The sequence below is a fragment of the Triticum dicoccoides genome, chromosome 1B (genome assembly GCF_002162155.2).
Source record: "Triticum dicoccoides isolate Atlit2015 ecotype Zavitan chromosome 1B, WEW_v2.0, whole genome shotgun sequence".
In the NCBI taxonomy this organism is placed as follows: Eukaryota; Viridiplantae; Streptophyta; class Magnoliopsida; order Poales; family Poaceae; genus Triticum; species Triticum dicoccoides.
The window spans coordinates 410,480,067-410,495,875 of record NC_041381.1 but is presented as its reverse complement, the minus strand read 5'-3'; positions in this window follow the sequence as shown (position 1 = coordinate 410,495,875).

The following is a 15,809-nucleotide window of genomic DNA, read 5'->3' as shown; positions in this document are numbered from 1 at the left end:
TCAATAACAGCCCCTGCATTATTCAATAAGGGTCTACCAAGGATAATCGACATGTTGTCGTCCTTGGGCATCTCAAGTATAACAAAGTCAGTCAAAATAGTAACATTAGCAACAACAATGTGCACATCCTCACAAATGCCGATAGGTATGGCAGTTGATTTGTCAACTATTTGCAAAGATATTTCAATAGATGTGAGTTTATTGAAATCAAGTCTTTTATATAAAGAGAAAGGCAGAACACTAAAACTAGATCCCAAATCACATAAAGCAGTTTTCACATAATTTCTTTTGATGGAGCAAGGTATAGTTGGTATTCCCGGATCTCCAAGTTTTTTAGGTACTCCATCTTTGAAAGTATAATTAGCAAGAATGGTGGAGATTTCGGCTTCAGGTATTTTTCTCTTATTGGTGATGATGTCTTTCATGTACTTTGCATAAGGACGCATTTTTAAGATATCAGTCAAGCTAGTACGCAAAAAGATTGGCCTCAGCATTTCAGCAAATCGTTCAAATTCTTCATCATCTTTCTTTTTAGTTGACTTAGGTGGAAAGTGCATAGGTTTTTCAACCCATGGTTCTCTTTCCTTACCGTGTTTTCTAGCAACAAAGTCTCTTTTATTGTTGGGTTGTGGGTTATCAAGATCAATTACTGGTTCTATCTCAACATCATTGTCTGGTTCTTTATTATTTGTTTGAGTATCTTCACGAACCTCATCATTATCTTTTTCATTATTAGGAGGTGAGTGTTCACTACCAGATTGAGTTTCAGCATCAGAGATAGAAACTTCATTATCATTACCAGGAGGTTTTTCTACTTCAGGTTCATTAGAGGCATGCAAAGTCCTATCATTTTTCTTCTTCCTTTTCTTTTTAGAAGGACTATGTGCATCAATTTTAACTCTTTGAGAGTCTTGTTCAATTCTTGTTGGGTGTCCCTCAGGATAAAGTGGTTCCTGAGTCATCCTACCTCCTCTAGTCATTACTCTAACAGCATGATCATTGATATTATTATTCATTTCATCTAACAACTCTCTTTGAGATTTAGCAACTTGTTCTAACTGAGTTTGAACCATAGAAGCATGCTTTCCCACACCTCTAACATCATTTGAGATTCTAAATAACAAGTCACTCAAGCGAGCAATCATATCAGAATTGTATTTCAATTGTTTCATAACATTTGCATTGAAGTGACCTTGCTTTCTAATGTAATTTAAAACTCATAAAGGCATTGGCTAGGGTGCATATTGTGAGGATTATCATTATCATTGAATTTCATTAGAGAATTTACCTGTACCACCTTAGGTGGTGGTGGTGTATCAAGCCCATGTATTTCTTCAATAGGAGGTAAAATTTTGACATCCTCAGCTTTAATACCTTTTCTCTCATAGATTTCTTTGCCTCTTGCATATCTTCAGAACTGAGATATAAGATACCCCTCTTCTTTGGAGTGGGTTTAAGCAGTGGTTCAGGAAGAGTCCGATCATCATAATTTTTCAATATGTTATTCAATAATTCTTCAGCTTGCCCAATAGTCCGTTACCTGAAAACAAAACCAGCACAACTATCTAGGAAGTCCCTAGAAGCATTGGTTAGTCCATTATAGAAGATATCGAGTATTTCATTTTTCTTCAGAGGATGACCAGGCAAAGCATTAAGAAATTGGAGAATCCCCCCAACCTTGTAGGAGACTCTCTTCTTCAATTTGCACAAAGTTAAATATTTCCTGTAAGGCAGCTTGTTTCTTATGAGCAGAAAAATATTTTTCAGATAAGTAATAAATCATATCCTGGGACTACACACACAACCAGGAGCAAGAGTATTGTACCAAGATTTAGCATCACCCTTTAATAAGAATGGAAATAATTTGAGAATATAATAATAGCAAATTTTCTCATCATGAGCAAAAAGGGTGGCTGTGTCATTCAACTTAGTAAGATGTGCCACAATAGTTTCAGTTTCATAACCATGGAAAGGATCAGATTCAATTAAAGTAATCAACTCTGGGTCGACAGAGAATTCATCATCCTTATCATCAACAAAGATAGGTGAAGTAGCAAACTTAGGATCACATTTCATTCTAGCATTCAAAGATTTTTCTTTATACTTGCATATAATTTTTCAAATCATATCTATCCTTACAAGCAAGAATGTCTCTAGTTGTCTCCTCATTCATAACATAACCTTCCGGTACCTTTGGTAATTCATATCTAGGAGGGCTAGTTCTAAGAGGTGTCTAAAGATTTTCATTTTCAAGCTCTTCATCAGTTTCAACAGTATCATGCTGTCTTACTCTAGCAATTTGTTTATCAAGAAATTCACCTAGTGGCACATTATCATTAAGCAAGGTACAAGCATCATCAAGTGTAGCATTCATAGCAGAAGTAGCATCATCAATAACTTGCGACGTATCAGAATTGATAGCATATGGTGGTGTTGCAAGTTTACTTATAACAAAACGTGGATCTAAAGCGGAGCTAGATGGCAGTTGCTTACCTCCCCTCGTCTTAGAGGGAAAAATCTTAGTCTTAGCATCCTTTAGGTTCTTCATCGTGACAATTTGATAATAATCCCAAGTGACTCAACAAATATAGCTATGCTTCCCGGCAACAGCAACAGAAAAAGGTCTTGATAACCCACAAGTGTAGGGGGTCGCAACAGTTTTCGAGGGTAGAGTATTCAACCCAAATTTATTGATTCGACACAAGGGGAGCCAAAGAATATTTGAAAGTATTAGCAGCTGAGTTGTCAATTCAATCACGCCTAGAGATTAATTATCTGCAGCAAAGTAATCAGTAGCAAAGTAGTATGATAATTTTGATAGTAGTAGCAACGACAATAGTAATGGTAACAATGATAGCAGTGATTTTGTAGCAAGTGCAACAGTAACAATAGTAGTAGTAACTTAACAAGAACAATATCTAGAAAAATCGTAGGCATTGGATCGCCGATTTGTTGGATGATATTCATCATGTGACAGTCATAACCTAGGGCGATACGTCATAGCTCCGTTCATAAGTATAATGTAGGCATGTATTCTGTAAATAGTCATACGTGCTTATGGAAAGAACTTGCATGACATATTTTGTCCTACCCTCCCATGGCAGCGGGGTCCTATTGGAAACTAAGGGATATTAAGGCCTCCTTTTACTAGAGAACCAGAACAAAGCATTAACACACGATGAAAACATGAACTCCTCAAAGTACGGTCATCACCGAGAAGTGTCCCGACTATTGTCACTCTGGGGTTGCCGGATCATAACAGGTAGTAGGTGACTATAACTTGCAAGATCGGATCTAGAACATAAATATAATGGTGATAACATAAACGGTTCAGATTTGAAATCATGGCATCCGGGCCCAAAGTGACAAGCATTAAGCATGGCAAAGTCCTAGCAACATCAATCTCAGAACATAATGGATCTCCGAGGGTGTTCGTTGGGTTGGCATGGATCGAGATTGGGATTTGTCACTCCGTTTGATGGAGAGGTATCTCTGTGCCCTCTCGGTAATACAACATAACAAGAAGCTTGCAAGAAATGTGACTAAGGAGTTAGTCATGGGATCTTGTCTTACAGAACAAGTAAAGAGACTTGTCGGTACAAGATTGAACTAGTTATGAGATACCGACGATCGAATCTCGGGCAAGTAACATACCGACGGACAAAGGGAACCGCATACGGGATAAACCGAATCCTTGACATCGTGGTTCAACCGATAAAAGATTTTCGTGGAATATGTAGGAACCAATATGGGCATCCAGGTCCCGCTATTGGTTATTGACCGGAGAGGTGTCTCGGTCATGACTACATGATTCCTGAACCCGGAGGGTCGCATGCTTAACGTTCGTTGACGCTAGAGTAGTATTAGGATATTTGATGATTGGTAACTGAATGTTGTTCGGAGTCCTGGATGAGATCCCGGACGTCACGAGGAGTCTCAGAATGGTTGGAGGTAAATATTTATATATGGAAAGTTGTTTTCAGGGTTCCGAAAAAAGTTTCAGTTTTTCCGGTATTGTATCGGGAAGCTTCCAAAAGGTTCTGGAAACTTCCAGAGGAGTCCAGAAGTCCACCAAGGGTTCCATCACGTCCCAAGGGTCAGCATGGGCTGAGGGGAGGCGACATGGCCTTATTGATCCAGGCGCACACAAGACCCTCAAGGCCCATGTAGTTGGGAAAGGTGGAAAGTCCACCTTTGTATGGAAAGGAAGGAGGAGGACTAGGATTCCACTTCCCCCCTCCCTTGGCTGTGCACTAGGGTTTGGAGGGGTTGTTCCCCACGCCCCTCCACCTATATTAGAGGGGAGGGCGCCCCAAGAGAACACACAAAGCCCTTGGCACCCCTCTCTCTTCCGTTAGTCCGTAGTTCCACTGCCTCGTCCAGGCGACGCTTAGCGAAGTGTTGTCGGTGCTCCACCACCACCATCACTATCACGCTGTCATGTTGGTTGTGATACCATATATTTCTCCCCTCCCTCTTGCTGGATCGAGGAGGAGACGTCATCAGGCCGCACGTGTGCTAAACTCGGAGGTGTCATCCGTTCGGCACTAGATCGGTTGGATCGTGATCGGATTGCGAAGAGTACAACTACATCAACCGCCTTATATACGCTTCCGCTTAGCGATCTACAAGGGTATGTATATTATCTCCCCCTCTCATAGCTATGCATCTCGATGGATAGATCTTGTGTGTGCGTACAATTTTTTTGTTTTAAATGCAACGTTACCCAACATAAATGACTGCATGCCCAGCACTATGGGGGCCCAATTAGATGTCATGTCCACTAGACCCACTTTGTAGGCCTAACAGTATAGCATATGCGTGTTCGCACATCAAGTGTCGGGAAAATTTCAGGTGATATGAAGCTTTCCATGCTCCCATGATACGGGCTTCTGAGAGCCCTTGGATCTGAGATCGAACAGTTGCATGCCGTGATGCTGGACACATGGGTGAATATCATACCCATGATATGCATGACACTAGTATATGATACTCCCCATTACAACTAGCCTTATAGTCACTCATACAACTTAGGAGTAGTATTAATTTCATTTGCCGGGGAGTACGCATACTCCCTCCTTTCCGGTTTATTGGGATCGTCTCATTTTCTTGGTTTTTCCATATTACAAGTCTTATTTTCACTTCTTTCCATCACATGTTCACATTCCAAGGTGCATTAAATTGATGCATGTAAGGATTAAAATAAACCAACCAATGCATGTAACCATTCCTACACATTTAGGATTTATCCATGCATACACTATAACTAATGCTGATTAAAGTTTGAGTAATTTTGTAAACTACAAGATACATTCCTCCACTCACCATCTACCTTGGTTGATGAGATTTCAGATTTAAACACCTATAAACCGCAAAGGAGGGAGTATATAAGTATCTAGGGTCTTGCATGAGAGCCCGCTCCCACCATTTTTCCATGTCTCTCTCCTCCACATAAGCAAAAGTGCCATGTAAGCGGGCTATAAATCCCATTATTGTAGAGTACTTGCTCTTAGCACCTGTATGGAGTACCATGGAGGGGATCAGGGGAGACGCATCCCGGCCGTAGCGTCACAGTAATAATGATAATGGCCAGTCAAATCACGAGGCCCCATCTGTCCAGCAGTAATGAGCCGTCAGATCACACATCCCTACGTTTCCAGCATTAAGCTGAATCCGTGACTCCCTCATTCTCATCGCCTCAGGCGAAACTTCCCCGCCTACCTCACGGGAAAAGCCCCACCCCTGACTTTTAAATATAATCTTGTATTGATGGGTTGCGCCATGGAGCAAAACTAGGAGAAAACGGTGGTACATGTATACAGCACGCCCGTCGCATTCGCGTCGCACCCCAGATGGTTGGTAGGTCTGGCACGCCACTCACCGAATGGAATGCGTGTCATCTTGTGTTTGCACACACACATGTGGGACCGCAATTGGGAAACAAACCATAGGCACCCCCTCCCCGCAAGTTGTTGCCTGGATGATCCCTGCATGACATGGGAGATCAGTTCATCCATGCATGCGACCAGATTCCAGTAGACGGCTAGATTGGCTATTGTCTACATATCATGTAGGCTGTGTTGTACAAAACATATGGGCTATAGTTCTGATGAGAAATCTAAAAAATGGAGCACCAGGTATATTACATTACCAATATAATTTGAATCCATTTTCGGTATGAATACAAATGTACCCCAGTCACCATAGGCGGCTAGGGCAACCTCTCCCCTCCATGCTTCACAGGTGAGCCCATGGATTCACCCCTCCCCTCTTCCCACTGCTCCGTCGGCCGGTTGCAGGGAGGGGAATCTTGGTCCCTCTGCTCCAGTTACAGTTTATGTTAGGGTTTTTAGTCCTGACACACGCAGAGCTCACTGTCAGTGTCAAAACTGGCAGATCTCAGGTAGGGGATCCCAAACTGTGCGTCTAAGGATTGAAGGTAACAAGGAGGCATGGGACATGATGTTTACCCAGGTTCAGGCCCTCTTAATGGAGGTAATACCCTACTTCCTACTTGATTGACTTTGATGAGTATAGGGGTTACAAGAGTTGATACACCTCGAGATCGTAATGGCTAAACCCTAGATGTCTAGCCTGTATGATTGTGATCTTGCCCTATGGACTAAACCCTCCAGTTTATATAGACACCAGAGGGATCTAGGGTTGTACCAAGTCGGTTACAGAGAAAGGAAGGTATATGATCCGAATGCCAAGCTTGCCATCCACGCAAAGGATAGTCCCGTCCAGATACGGGGAAGGTTCTTCTATCTCGTATTCTCATGGCCCATCAGTCCGGCCCATACCACATAGCCCGGACGCCCGAGGACCCCTTAGTCCAGGACTCCCTTAGTAGCCCCTGAACCAGGCTTCAATGATGATGTATCTGACGCGCAGATTGTCCTCGGCATTGCAAGGCGGGTTCCCTTTTCCGAATACTCCAACATAGTTTTCTGCACACAAGAGCTGTGTCTGGCCGTGCTTAACTCGTACAACCCTAAGCTGTAAAAAGCAACAACAAAATAAGTCATGTCCACGGACCACTTTTCCGGCAGACGTTATGTTCTGGCCTTATTATTATTTTGAACCATTTTACAGCCTTGTTTCGTACTTCGAGGCATGGCCAATGACACGTCTTGTCAAAGCAGAGATCACGCCCCCTTATTATGGGATACTCATCAATAAGGGTTTTGGGTAATCCAACCGTGCCGTTCACATGTCTCCTTGGGAATAGGTGAGATTTAGGGCTTATGAGGGGGCGCTTGACATTTGCTGCCTCTATAAGAGGACAAAGACCCATCCGTTCACCTCACGCCTTCTTCTTCCTCTGCCTTCCAATCCCTCGAGCTCCAGCGCCCAAGTTTCAAACTTTCCTTCCGCCCACACCTCTCCAGCAATGGCTAGATCTGGCTTTTAGGGCAAGTGGATGGCCTCCTCTGTGATGGAGAAGAATATCCAGGATCTGCGGGAGGCGAGGTATCTGACGGCGGAGATCAAACACAGGCTTCCAACCCCAGGGCAAGTCATCCCCACCCCGGAGCCCGGCGAAAGGGTGGTTTTCATCCCTCACTTCCTGCAAGGACTCGGATTCTCCCTTCACCCCTTCGGCGAGGTCTCATGTACTATGACGGGCTGGATTTCCACGATCTGGCCACGAATTCCTTCCTCCACATCTCGGCGTTTATCGTTGTGTGTGAAGCATTTCTTCGCGTCCCTCCACACTTCGGCTTATGGCTCAAGGTGTTTAATGTGAAGCTGAAGGTGGTCGAAGGCCAACACGCCGAGTGCAGTGGCGCCATGGTGAGCAAGCTCAGCATGTTACGTGGCCTAAAGGAAGATTTGTGGACACTATCAAGGTGTGATAGCAGGAGTGGTTCTATATCACCGAACCCCGCGGCACCAAGTGGGCCGCTGCTCCTGCCTTCAGATCTGGACCTCCGCCGTGGATCGCATCCTGGACCAACAAGGGCCTAGATTGGGGGGTTCCTCGACAATGTGTCGGCGCTGCAGAAGCGTATCAAGAGCATGATAGACAAGGACATCACCCTTGCCGATGTGATTCAGGTGATGCTCATTCGCCGAACTCTCCCTTGCCAATGAAGGCCTCTCAAAATGTTGGAGTTCAACCCGGAAGGGGCACGGACTCTGCTGCACTTCTATGGCACGACACACAAGAAGATCTGGAAGCTGCTTTTTATGAAGCAGAAGACGTGGCCACGGACGTCCGACGACACCGGCCTCGACTACAACAATCCGGCCTCCCCAGTAAGTATCATATTGCCGAACACTACTTAGCTTATCAATCTTAGGGAGGGGTCCTGAAAATTCCATCTCCTGAATTAGAATGGATAAAAAGGCCGAGCAGATTAAGTGTCTGGCCCCGCTCCTCGAAAACCCAGCCGATCCTCTGTTAATGAAGAAGAAGACCTCGGGCGCCGGCAAAGAAGGACAAGAAGAAGAAGAAGACCAAGGATGCCCAAGGAGACCTCCATCCCGAAGAGACCTCGGGCACCGCGTCCGGAGGAATCGAAACTCCCTCCTCTGGCAAGGAAGATGAAGATGAGGACGATGAGGAAGAGGAGGAAGTAGAGAACCCTCCTCCCAAGGGGAAAAGGAGAGTGGCCTCCATGGATCCGGAGGAGGGGGTGTCCAATAGGGGAAGGGTATCCCTCTCCGACGACTCGGATTCAGGCACCGAGGCCGTTCCCAAACAATGCCCCCGCACCAAGCCCCTTGCTGAATTGTGAGTTCCTTAAGATGTCTTATATACATCTAATCATTTTTATAGATTATAAGGATAATATCAAATTTCATATTACAGTCTGGCCCGTGACATTCCTCAAGAATCGTTGTCATCGGGGAATCTTTCGCCGGAGAAGATGGAGAGCGAGACACCTCCATGAGCTTCCTTGCCTCCTAGGGCGGACGATCCTGAGGTGTCGTCCCAAAGGATTTCCCCGGGTTCCGGAGAAATAAGAAGAATACCAATGCGGTAACGGAGGCCGCCGATAACATGAAGGGCGCAACCCCTATGGAGACCAGCCATGGGGGTCCCGGGTTATCCGACCCTCAGTCGGATACTGTTCCGGAGACCCAAACGGTCCCGAAATCGGATCAGCAGCCGCCTCTGCGGGATGGGAAGACGATGACCTATATGAATGCAGAGGTGCTGAACAAGCTGATGGATGCACTGCAAGGTGCATCCAATTTGGAGGAGCACCGTACCTTAATGGGTACGGTGGTTGAAAAAGTGCAGTCTGCCCAGAGCGGACTGGATGAAGGCTTCACGAGCCTACTAACAGGCTTCGAGGTATGCGATGTAATGTCTTTTGCCGCTTTCCATAAGAAATCAGTCTGTATATATAGATAGCAGCCCCTGAGACTCTGTTTGGCCGATGAAGGAGGGCAAACAGAGGGTCTATAGGTATCCGCAGTAAATAACATACTTAGCCATGTTTGATAAATATCAGGCTTCACTGTTAGCGGCGACCGCTCAAGCCGCCGAAGTTTCCGAACTGAAGCGGAAGCTGCAGCTGGTCAATGAGGACAATATCCGGATTCACAAGCGGCTCGACGAAGCACAAGGTATGTTTCGAATGCTCCATATTCCATTGAATTAGTTTGCAAATGCTTAAGTAAAGCTCACGCGCTGCTATATGCACAATTTGCAGATGGCACTGCTGAGGTCGAGACTGATACGTCTCCGTCGTATCTATAATTTTTGATTGTTCCATGCCAATATTATTCAACTTTCATATACTTTTGGCAACTTTTTATATGATTTTTTGGGACTAACATATTGATCCAGTGCCCAGTGCCAGTTCCTGTTTGTTGCATGTTTTATGTTTCACATAAACCCGATATCAACCGGAGTCCAAACGGGATAAAAACGGAAGGAGATTTTTTTTGGAATATTTGTGATTTTTGGGAGGAAGAATGAACGCGAAACGGTGCCCGAGGTGGCCATGAGAGTGGCCCATGCCACCACTCCAGGGGGCGCGCCCCCTATCTCGTGGGCCACCCGCAAGGCGGTTGATGCCCTTCTTTGGCCGCAAGAAAGCTAATTTTTGGAAAACAATCTGGGCGAAGGTTTCAGTCCAATCAGAGTTATGGATCTCCAGATATAAAGGAAACGGTGCCAGGGCAGAATTCCAGAACGCAGAAACAGAGAGATAGATCCAATCTCGGAGGGGCTCTCGCCCCTCCCAAACCATGGGAGCCAAGGACCAGAGGGGAAACCCTTCTCCCATCTAGAGAGGAGGTCAAGGAAGAAGAAGAAGAAGGGGGCCTCTCTCCCCCTTGCTTCCTGTGGCGCCGGAGCGCTATCGGGGGCCATCATCATCACCGCGATCTTCACCAACATCTCCATCATCTTCACCAACATCTCCATCACCTTCCCCCATCTATATTCAGCGGTCCACTCTCCCGCAACCCACTGTACCCTCTAATTGAACATGGTGCTTTATGCTTCATATTATTTTCCAATGATGTGTTGCCATCCTATGATGTCTGAGTAGATTTTCTTTGTCCTATCGGTGATTGATGAATTGCTATGATTGGTTTGAGTTGCATGTTTTATTATTGGTGCTGTCCTATTGTTCCCTCCGTGTCGTGCAAACATGAGGGATTCCCGTTGTAGGTTTTGCAATATGTTTATGTTTTGCTTATGGTGGGTGGCGTGACTGACAGAAGCACATACCCGAGTAAGTAGGTTCTTTGCGTATGGGATAAAGGGGACTTGATACTTTAATGCTATGGTTGGGTTTTACCTTAATTAATCTTTAGTATTTGCGGAAGCTTGCTAGAGTTCCAATCATAAGTGCATATGATCCAAGTAGAGAAAGTATGTTAGCTTATGCCTCTCCCTCAAATAGAATTGCAATAGTGATTACCGGTCTAGTAACGTAGTCAATTGCTTAGGGACAATTCCACAACTCCTACCACCACTTTTCAACACTCGCTATATTTACTTTATTGCATCTTTATCTAAACATCCCCTACTTTTTATTTACGTGTTCTTTATTATCTTGCAAACCTATTCTATCACACCTACAAAGTAATTCTAGTTTCATAGTTGTTCTAGGTAAAGTGAACGTCAAGCGTGCATAGAGTCGTATCAGTGGCCGATAGGACTTGAGAGAATATTTGTTCTACCTTTAGCTCCTCGTTGGGTTCGACACTCTTACTTATCGAAAGAGGCTACAACTATCCCGTATACTTGCGGGTTATCAAGACCTTTTTGTAGCGCCATTGCCGGGGAGTCATAGCGTGGGGTGAATATTCTCGTGTGTGCTTGTTTGCTTTATCACTAAGTAATTTTTATTTGCTGCTATTAATTGTTTTCTATCTTTAGTTATGGGTAGGAAATGCAAAATACCAAAAAAATTAGTTGTACCTACTGCACCAATGGTTGAAGAACCACTCAAAATCTATCACACTACTGAAGCTTTTTACTTGGATCATCTTCGATCCCTATGTGCTTGTGCTGAAACCCCAACTAGCTTAGTTGAGGGCAAATCTTTAGATGAGCATGCTTGTTATGTGCGACACCGTATATCTGAAAAGGGGAAACTTTTACTAGATCAAATTCATCGTTTGCAATGCTATGCTTGGAATTTATGTGAAATATATGATATTACTTGTTGTTCTGAAAACCCAAAGAAACACCTTCCCTACCAATGTGAGTTTATTGATAATGGAATCGTACCTTCATATGCTAAGGGTGTTTATAATTACTATGATGTTCAACAAATTGAAGAATTTGTTGCTTTTAAGGGTGCTTATGAAATTGCTTCTTTGATTGAAAAGTAGGATGCTACTCTCTACAAATCTAAATTTTTTGCCATACTTGAATATTGTTATGATAATTATGCTTCTAATGCCTATGTTAAACTATATATTGAGAAATTCTCCACTGTCCAAGAAGAGACTAATATTTTGCAGGAAGCTATGGAAGAAGGAATTGATGAAACTGTGAGCTCATTGGATGAAAAACATGATGAGGAGAGCGAAGAACAAAAGGAGGAAGAGCGGATTGATCACCCGTGCCCACCTTCTAATGAGAGTAACTCTTCAACTCATACATTGTTTAATTCCCCTTCGTGCTTACCGAAGGATGATTGCCATGATGATTTCTATGATCCCGTTGATTCTCTTGAAATATCCCTTTTTGATGATGCTTGCTATGCTTGTGGCCAAGATGCCAATATGAATTATGCTTATGGAGATGAACTTTCTATAGTTCCTTTTGTTAAACATGAAATTGTTGCTATTGCACCCATGCATGATAGTCCTATTATCTTTTTGAATTCTCCAAACTACACTATATCGGAGAAGTTTGTGCTTATTAACGATTATATTGATGGGTTGCCTTTTACCGTTGCACATGATGATTTTGATAGATATAATATGCATGTGCTTGATACTCCTACTTGCAATTATTATGAGAGAGGAACTACATCTTCACCTCTTTATGTTTCTAATATGATAAAATTGCAAGAAACTGCTTATACTATGCATTGGCCTTTACTTGGTGTGCATGAATTGTTCTTTTATGACATGCTGATGCATAGGAAGAGAGTTAGACTTCGTTGTTGCTTGATATATGTTACTTTGTGCTCACTACTAAATTACAAATCATTGTTAATTAAAATTGGATTTGATATACCTTGGGATCCGGGTGGATTCATTACTTGAGCACTATATGCCTAGCTTAATGGTTTTAAACAAAGCGCTGCCAGGGAGACAACCCGGAAGTTTTAGAGAGTCATTTATTACTGTTGAGTGCTTTCATTTAGTTGAGAAACAAAAAAAATAAAGAGGGGAACCTAAAACTTTTCAAAAAGGAGAGTGAAAGTGAGAAAGACAAGCATTGTTGAAGTGGGAGCTAGCCTTGAACTTTGTTCATGCTCACGGAAACTTTGTGAATCTTGATTACAGAAACTTTTCATCAAAAATAATTATCCCCTTGTACAATTCCATTGTATTATAAAAATAATATGCCAAGGTTTGCCTTTAGGATGTTTACAATGCTTGTTGGTTTGTACGGTGCAGGACAGAAACTTTGGCTGTAGTGCGCGATTTTACATTTTTAATTGGAAAGTCAATTGGTTCTGATTCCTTTTGAACTGTCTTGCCAAACAACTTGTTTATTTTTCCTAATTTTGGTAGAATTTTTGGGGTACCAGAAGTATGTTGGATGTTCAGATTGCTACAGACTGTTCTGTTTTTGACAGATTTTGTTTTTGATGCATAGTTTGCTTGTTTTGATGAACCTATTAACCTATAGCCCAGTGCCAGTTTCTGTTTTCTCCGTGTTTTAGTGTTTTACAGAAAAGGGATACTAAACGGAGTCCAAATGACGTGCCAATTTTTGAGAATTTTTTCTGGACCAAAAGAAGACCACGAAGCATCGGAGTTGGTCCAGAGGAGTCCCGTGCTGCCCACAAGAGTGGGGGGCGCCCCCCCTAGGGCGCGGCCCCCTATCTCGTGGACAGACCGGAGGCCCCCTTGACGTGAAACCAACACCAAAAATTCCTATAAATAGAGAAACCTTCGGGAATTAACCTAGATTAGAAGTTCCGCCGCCGCAAGCCTGTGTAGCCACGAGAAATCAATCTAGGCCCTCTCTGGCATCCTGCCGGAGGGGGCCATCATTACCGGAGGCCATGGAGGAGGATCTTGGAGGGGCCATCATCGCCATGAAGGCCAAGGACCAGAGGGGGAAAGCCATGGAGGAGGAAGCACAAGGGGGAGAACCTCTCCTCCTCTCTCTTGGTGGCACCGGAGTGCCGTCGGGAGGGGAATCATCGCCGCGGTGATCGTCTTCATCAACATCACCATCATCATCACCATCCTCACCTCTTTTACGCGGTCCACTCTCCCGCACCCCGCTGTAATCCCTACTTGAACATGGTGCTTTATGCTACATATTATGATCCAATGACGTGTTGCCATCTTATGATGTTTTGAGTAGATATCTTTTGTCTTTGAGTTGATTGATGATCTAGATTGGTACTAGTTGTATGTTTTATTTTGGTGCTGTCCTATGGTGCCCTCCGTGTCACACAAGCGTGAGGGATTCCCGCTGTAGGGTGTTGCAATACGTTCATGATTCGCTTATAGTGGGTTGCTAGAGTGACAGAAGCTTAAACCCGAGTAAGGGGGTTGTTGCGTATGGGATAAAAGGGGACTTGATGCTTTAATGCTATGGTTGGGTTTTACCTTAATGAATCTTTAGTATTTGAGGATGCTTGCTAGGGTTCCAATCATAAGAGCATACAATCCATGTAGGAAAATTATGTTAGTTTATGCCTCTCCCTCATATGAAATTGCAATGACGACTACCGATGTTGTTAACAATTGCTTAGGACAATTCCACACACCGATCCACCATTATTCCACACTCACTATTTATATTATTTAGTAATATATTCTAACTTTATGATAACAACACCTACTTTTATATTTTAGCTCTCCGATATCATGCAAAGTTACCCTCTTTATACCCACAACACAGTTTTATTTCTTGTTTCTAGTTGGAAGCAAACGTTCGGTGCACGTAGAGTCATATCAGTGGCAGATAGGGCTTGAGAGAATATTGATCTTACCGTTAGCTCCTTGTGGGTTCGACACTCCATACTTATCACTTCCACCTTTGGGAATTGCTACGATGATTCCCTGCACTTGGGGATTATCACGCTCTTTTCTGGCGCCGTTGCCGGGGAGCAATAGCGTGGGGTTGATATTCTCGTGTGTGCTTGTTTGCTTTCTTTACTTAGTAGATTTTGATTTTCCTTTTTTTGTTTTTGTTTAGTTGTGGGTGAAACATACAAAAAAATATTCAAAAGAATGAAAATACCAAAAAATATTTACTTGCCTCTCATGCCCAAAAAAGTTTTTCAAAAAGAGAAGTGATTGGAAAGTTATGCATTGAAGAAGTGAGGGTCGACCTTGAGCACTTGTGTTCATGCTCACGGAAACAATGTAGAATTTTTCATGGAAGTTTCTATGTAAATAATTATCCCCTTGTATATATTCATTGTATTATAAAAATAATGTGCCAAGCTTTGGTTGTAGGATGATAAAATAGCTTGCTTACTATGTGCAGAACAAAAACAGAAACTTTGGCTGTAGTGCATGAATTTACGTTTTTTACTGGAAAGTCAAATGGGTCTGAAACTTTTTGCGCACTACTTCTGTACAAATTGTTCAAATTTTCAAATTTATCTCATAATTTTTGGAGTTACATAAGTTTACTAAACTTCCAGATTCCTACAGACTGTCCTGTTCTTAGCAGATTCTGTTTTTCGTGTGTTGTTTGCTTATTTTGATGCACCTATGGCTAGTATGCAGGGTATGAACCATAGAGAAGTTGTAATACAGTAGGTTTAACACCAATATAAACAAATAATGAGTTAATTACAGTACCTTAAAGTGGTAGTTTGCTTTATTACACTAACGGATCTCACAGAGTTTTGTTTAAGTTTTTGTGAATGAAGTATTTGAAGAACGAGGAGTTACCGATGTGAGAAGAATAAAGAGAGACAAGAGTTCAAGCTTGGGGATGCCCAAGGCACCCCAAGTAAAAATTTCAAAGGATACTCAAGCATCTAAGCTTGGGGATGCCCCGGTTGGCATCCCATCTTTCTTCTTCAACAAATATCGATATACCTCGGTTTTTGTTTTGTTCACATTGTTTGTGCCCTTTGTGTTTTTCTTTTTCTTTAAGAATCATGCTAGTATGAGATAGCTCTTCATTGATTTATAGAATACTTCTTGTGCTTCACTTATATATTTTAAGTATGGTCTTA